Raw genomic sequence first — 7,500 nt, 5'->3', positions numbered from 1 at the left:
CTTTATTGCTTTCCTCTGTTTTTAAGTAATCTTGACCATGTCTCTTAAATGGCCTTTTTACTTTTTACTTTTTTTTATGGGGGAGGAAGAGGAACTTCAGACATTTACCAAAAAGAAGAGGGGGGGGGGGACATTTCTATGGTATTTAGGCTATACATGCTCTATCATGTTTTATCTTGGGGGTACACCAACATCAACAAAACTACCTGCTAATTGATTCTGTTTAGTGATGTCCAATCATTCACCTGTTCCTTAAGCCTTGTTTATGAGCAATTCTTAAGGAGAGACTGAGAAACACTTTACCTGAGTAATATCTTCACATTTTGTGCAAAAATGACTGACTTATTTGCATCATTCAGAGTGAGGTGGAAAAAAGTTTGTGATTACATAAAAAAAAGAAAAAAGATGAGTGCTCGACTACAAAAAAGGGAGGAGGGAAAAAAACAGAACTGGTGAAAAAAAGTGAGAAAGCTGTGTTGGAAGGTGATGATACAAAATAAAATTAATACTAGAGGAAGATAAACATTAGGTAGATGAAGTATGTGAAGCTGTTGAGTTCATGCTTGATATGGGGCTGCATAGAAAAGTATGAAAGTGTGATAGACACACCCCAAAAACCAATATTAAGGAACAAATGAAGTACAAAAAGAAAATTTGTGGCTCTACAAGATATACATATGAAAGCTATGTACCTACAGAAAAAAAGTAGTTAGGGTCAATTGTAATATATAAAACTAAATATCCACTGGAACTACTGATATGATCAGTGCGAAAGGTTCATTAGTATGTTTCTTACAAGCACAATTCTATTCAAGAGGGCAATATACTTGTGAAGTATGAGGTTCAACACTGTGTTTAGTGTTTAGTCCCATCCACTTCCAAGTTTGCCACTTAGTGCTGCCATAATGTAAACCATCACTTATCTGCTAACAACTGTAGGGGGGGGGTCAATACAAGATAAGAGTTCATACATGGGCAATACTGACCAACGAACTTGGAAATGAAGAGTGCTACACATATGAAAAAAAGAGAAAGAGAGAGAGAGAGAGAGAGAGAGAGAGAGAGAGAGAGAGAGAGAGAGAGAGAGAGAGAGAGAGAGAGAGAGAGAGAGAGACAAAGACAAACAGAGAGAGACAAACAGACAGCCAGACAGAAATATAGAGACAAAGAGAAAAGAAAGAGAAAGACAGAGGGAGAGAATGAGAGAGAGAGAATGAGACAGAGCAGAGTGGAAAAAGGAGAAAAAGGATGAAAACATGACAGAGAAAAAAGCAGATAGAAGGAGAATAAGAAAGAAAAACAGAGAGAAAGAATGAGGAAGAGACAAAAGCAAAAAGACGAAGAGAAAGAGAAAGAAGGAGAGGGAGGAAAGAGAAGAATGGACAGAGAACAGTGTCTGCAGGTGTGTGTATGCGAGTAGATGTGTAAGGGTAGATAGCGTAAAAACTTTTTAATCCCTAATGTAACCTATATAGCTCCTCTAATAACTCTCATAATCAAGGAATAAATACATCTGTAAATATTTTCATCCTCTTTTATCTGAGAAATGACATTCACAGTGGTGCCATACAGAGTAAACACTTTCTTATGAAACAGGGAGTTCTAGTTCCAACATATACATGAAAAAAGAGGCAAAAGTATAAGGGGAAACTGCAGAATGTACTCTATAAAGTGATGAATGGGATTCATTATGAAAGGGTAGGAAAGGGGGGTTCCTCACAACTTAATTTAGGACAGACACGATTTTCATAATGATATATGATAACAATAGTAACAATAATAAAAGAAAATAAACTGTTTATATGCTATAACACCTGATGAGTATACTTTTCAAATCATACATCACTTCATCCTACCCAGCAACCATCACACTGACAAATTTCACGTATCATAATAAATGGACTTCTTCATCATCAAGACTGGATACCATAACTAACACAGATGGTAAACAGACACATCTCATTTTTCCTATTGTTAATCAAGCCTTAAATTTAGATGCCAAATGCCAATATCACAAAAACAAACAAACAAACAAAAAAACATATAAATTTGGAAATAGAACACTATGAAATTTTGTAGCAGAGGTTAAAAAAGAAGAAGTTATATTTGCAATAAAGATAGAAGAAGTGATTAAGAGTAAATACAACAATCCCACTCCACACCAATACTTATATTCAATACCTCACACCTCACACTTCAGCTTCTCATTTTGCTGTCAGGATCAAACAGGAAGATGCAAGAATATACAGAGTAAACAAGAGAAAGTGAGAGGGAAAATACACATAGGAACAGAAAAATGACCTGATATGAAGGACATCATGCAGAGGTAAAACAAAAGAAAAACAAAACAGAAAACAATCTGAGTTCTTAAAAATCAATCATTTTTAGGGGAGGAAGAAAAAATGGAAAAAAAAAAAAAAAAAGCAAAATGGTGCAGAATAATTCAATTCCAAGCACGTTATTGAAGGTCACAGGCACAAGGCAGCTGTCATAGTATCTACCTGCCACCTTCCCAACCTAAAATATGCTTGGCACTCTCACAAGGGTTGTCAATGAAACCGGGTGCAAGGCAATGCAAAGAGTGCAGCAAGCCCCTGCGACCAGCTTCTCTAGAAAGTGTACGACTTCTTTTTATCTAAATGAACGGGACCTCTGAATCTGTCCCTTCAGTTTCGTGAAGATGCTGTACACAAACACTTAATGTGAAAGTAAACTCCAATCAATCAAAGCTTAGCAGGTAAAAGGAAAAGAAAAGCAGGTGTTACCAAACAAACACACTCAGCTCATGGCCACTTAACTACCATTGCTCATGCAAGATAAGAAGCCTTTTTTCATGCACAGTTAGTGATGGTGACAGTACTTGTTCGGTCTGACAGGCAATGTCACAGCCTTCGACCTGTTTCCCCTCGAGTGGCGTGCCCCCAGCCTCCCCCGGCCCGGCACCCGAGGCGGGGGTGCGGGGGCTGGGTAGAGAGACCTGTGACCCTGAGCGGCCCATTGTCCCGCCCTTTGTTCCACTGCCACTCGACCCTCGACCAGAACGAGGACTTGGCCTAGCCTGGAATAATACCACCCTCCTCATTGCCGTACTTCAAGGTAGTAAACGGTGAAAAAAATAATAAAAAAAAAGAAAAATTCAAACGTATAAAAAAATAATAATAATAAATAAAAAAAAATGGAGGGGAGGGGGGAGAAAATTTTGCCTGTTTTCCCTAGATGGCTGCTCCGGGGAGGTTGCAGAGGACTCAGTCAGAAATCCTTGGGGTTATCTATGAGTTATTTAGCAAGCAAGTCCATTACAGAACATTCCTCCAAAGATGATTTCTCTATTAGCAAACCAGAGGAAAATCAATCCCTTTTTTGGAATGTTTTATAGATGGATATAAGCTCTTTTTGATTAAATTAAAAGACAATTTCTTAAAAAAAAAATTTAAATCACAATAAATCTGCATCCCCAAAGCCTAATATAAAAACCAGTATCTTAGGGAATTCGGGAATTATCATTAATTAGTGTAGCATCATCGGAGTATAATGTGTAAAATTCGGTACAAGATGTTCTGATGTTAGAATTTACATGGGCCGATGCAACAAGGCTATGTCTACAATGTGCAATAATCATCCCAAAAGATTATTACCAATACTTAAAATATATCTGCACACAAACCTGATATTTTTTTTTCACTTTGGTTTCGTGTCCGTTGCTGCTTTTCCATTTAACTCAGTTATTTTTCCATCCAAGTAACATTACATTTTCTAGTACAAGAATCTATGTTTTGACAGAAAAAATAATAATGCTTTGTTTATGTCATTTTATCAATGGCTGATTGTGAAAGTCTATGTCTTAAGTCTTGGTGAAAAAAAAGAGAGAAAAAAAAAGAAAAAGAAAAAAACAAATACATAGATTTCCTGAAATGGAATACGAGGAATCTATTATACTGACAAGAAAAAAAAGTAAAAAATAAAAAACAATAAAAAGAGAAAAGAAGAAAAGAAAAGATTAAAATTCAAGTAAGATACAGAAAATGACAAAGAAAGGATTCTATAATTAATCAAAAGAATTTTATAGTAAATTTGTACATCAAAAAATATAAGCAAGATCATGAAGGCTTTATCAACAAAATTTAATGTATTACTAAAAAATGCAATAAAGACATCCAATTTCATGATAAAATTAATATTCAGCAAGTAGTCTTAGAGGTAGAAGGGGAAGGAGGGGAGAAATAGAGAGAGTGAGAGGGAGAAGGGGAGGGGAGAGAGAGGGAGAAGGGGAGAGGAGAGAGAGGGAGAAGGGGAAGGAGAGAGAGGGAGAGGGAGAAGGGGGAGGGGAGGGTAGAAAGAGGGAAGGAAGGGGAGGGGGAGAGAGAGAGAGAGAGAGAGAGAGAGAGAAGAGAGAGGAGAGAGAAAGGAGAATGAGAAGAGAGAGAAAGGAGAATGAGAGGAGAGAGAAGGGGAGAGAGAGGAGACAGAGAAGAACAAAGAGAAGAGAAGAGAGGACAAGAGCAGAGAGGAGACATAGAGAAGCATAAGAGAGAGGGAGGAGACAGACAGACACAGAGAGAGGGAGGAGAGACAGACAGACACAGAGAGAGAGAAGACTGACCGAGATTTGTATAAAAGACTGCTCGCTGAGAATGTGCTTCTAAAAGTTATGTAACTTTCTCATGAAGAAGAAGAAGAAGAAAAGGTCAAACAAAATGAGAAATGAATAAAAATGAAAACTAATATACACAAGGTTCACACACCTATGAAATATCAAGTTCAAGTACCAATCAGGTCAAGAAGAATAGTGAATACTGTGTTTTTTGGACATTGAAAGAAAAAGGTCATCCTTAGTCTGCATCAAAAGCCACAAAAGAACAGGATAATGAGCTCTCTATACTTTTAATGTGTTTTGTGCTTCAGTGGATAATACATAATGCTAAAACTGGAGAGAAAAAAAAAACATGACAGGAGAAAACACAATTACTTTAATATTACAACTTTAGCTTATGATGTTTTAATGTTACCAAGGAATCACAACTAGGAAAGACCTTTGTGCTGTGAACTTCATGACACTGTTCTAGGTTTCAATTTCAATGTTTTATTCATTCACATCAAAATTATATGCAATACAACAACAGTAACAATAACAGTAATAATACTAATTCTCTTTTGTCATCATTAGAGTAATTATAATAAAAATGATAATAATAATAATAATAATAACAGGTCCTAAAAAAGTATGCACAGATATCTCCAGCATGACCATATATGGCAGTTTTCTTCTGTTTATTTACTAAATTTCCATGAGTTGTCTTTCAAAAATTAAACTTTTGACACAATGCAATGTATTTTCATTGTCCATCACTGTTGCTCAGACAAAGATTTCCAATTTTTGTCATAAAATCATTAGAGATACCCCCCCCACTATCTCTCTCTCACGCACTCACACAGAGGGAGAGAGTTTTGATATAGCACGACTACTTTGAGACTTTAAACCTTTCCTCTACTTATGGAGGAGTATTGTTACTGAAGCACTAGCAAAATGACTCCAAAACTACCAGTATTACCTCTAGCAGTACTGTCCCTCCAAAAATAATAGCAAGACAGTGAGTACCACTAAAATAATCCTGTGTGCACTATCTTTCAGTTCTTTCTGCCCTATTAATACTATCCTTTTATACAAGACTCCTGGAGGTACTACCATAAGTTTTGGAGCCCCTGTTTGCTTTAACAGGTACTAAAGTATATATAAATATGTAATTTAATGCCTCGCAGTAGCAGAAGAAGTAGCAGTGATAATTCCCAACTTTTATTGAATATATAAACATATAACTATATTATTAGAGTATCAAAACAGTGAAAATGCCTAATTCCCTCACTCTGACATGTAATGTGGAACTTGCCACAAAGTTAAAAACAGAAAAAAATAAAACTTAAATAGGATATGCATACAATCTGCTGCACTGGGAAATCTTGCTGAAATCTCTTACTCAAGCCAGAAAAATATTTACAAAATCAACTCTCGCAAGCATTTTCTCCTATGTAGTAAATGTTAAATATATGAAGCAAAAATGTGTCTCACTAATCACCATCCATTGAGTGTTACCCCCCAAAAATTCTTTATTAAAATTTCTTCACTTACAATATATGATTGTGGAATCTCCATTCCGTGTGTAAATTCATAAACATGACCATGTACATTAAATTGTATTCATCTATTACTTTATTTCTTTTCTTGTGAACTAAATAAGGATACAATGAGAGTTCTTAAAAAAAAAAAAACTTTTGCCTCAGATTTACCATAATTGATGTTAATCACTAACATCTAATTTTAAGATGCTACTTTCCTCCTGTACAAAACAAATGACTATGCAATTAACCCATTGGATCTGGTTGAGTCACGGCAATCATATCAAGACTCTATGCCTCCTATCTGCAAAGCTATTTGCTCTTTTTACTAAGCATTTATTGCTTTTTGGTCATTTTCCAAAGTCCCTATTTACCATTTGATATGCATTATCCAGATGGTAATTTTTTTTTTTTTCTTTGCACAGACTCCAATCATCTCTCTAGGTTGTCTACAACTCGGTACAAGAAAAATAAAACTATGTTATTTTTGTCATTTGAAATTCTTTTTTACGTAATATTCAATTTTCTATATAACAACCTGCGCCACCGCTCACAGTGCCAGGAATACGATGGTGAGCATGGAAATAGCGTCCTCCAGTGAAGTCAGTGTTCTTGCAGTCACCAGTCACAGACACTTCATTCCACACTCATACATTGATGGGAATAATGCAAAATCATCAAAGGAGTAAAATAAACCTCCCAATGTGAACTCACAGCATGTTCATGTCACCCGCCCCTCAGCCCGGAGTTTTTCATGACATGATGGTCACGTCACCTGGATCCAAGGGGTTATGTAATACCCATGAAACCTTTTTAACAAATGTATCAGGCCTTGTCTATCTTTACTTTAACTTTTTACTTATCCACATTATAGACATTAAAATAGGTAAATGAGAAAAACCGCAGAACCTAAACCTGCCTTACAATTCTATAATTTTGGTATTGGCAAGACCTAGCTCTGGATTAATTCATACTAGAAAACTAAGAAATGTGTATAACATTCATCTAGTAAACATAATGCATACAAATATACTTGATCCATCATTTCCATCTGCACATATCTCTTAAGTATCAAAACTTGATCCAAACTTGCATATGCCTATAAAATGACATATAAAACTTTGACGGAACAACCAATTAAAATCTATCACTGCCATTATGGTCAAAAGATATATATATATAAAAGAGCAACTGCAATTTCATAATAAACTTGCCAATTGCAATTGAAAATTCTCAAGAATCCTAGAATTTCCCACCATTTTTTTTCCATGTACAGTAAAATATGCAATTTTACCTTACTGCACTTCACAGAACGAATAACAATAATTCCAATTAGTAAACAGTGTCATGTGTAGTTCCACAAACATATGCTTAGTATCCATTACATAA

At 35.7% G+C, this 7,500-nt stretch overlaps 1 protein-coding gene across 1 annotated transcript in view; it reads right to left on the bottom strand.

Moving 5' to 3' along the window:
- Nucleotides 1–7,500, bottom strand: part of LOC119580362 (dynactin subunit 1-like) — a 49,093-nt gene that overhangs the window by 15,746 nt on the left and 25,847 nt on the right.

This window comes from Penaeus monodon, chromosome 13 (assembly GCF_015228065.2).
Source record: "Penaeus monodon isolate SGIC_2016 chromosome 13, NSTDA_Pmon_1, whole genome shotgun sequence".
Classification (NCBI taxonomy): domain Eukaryota; kingdom Metazoa; phylum Arthropoda; class Malacostraca; order Decapoda; family Penaeidae; genus Penaeus; species Penaeus monodon.
The sequence above is the reverse complement of the archived record's forward strand: the minus strand, read 5'-3'. Positions and strand labels throughout refer to the sequence as shown.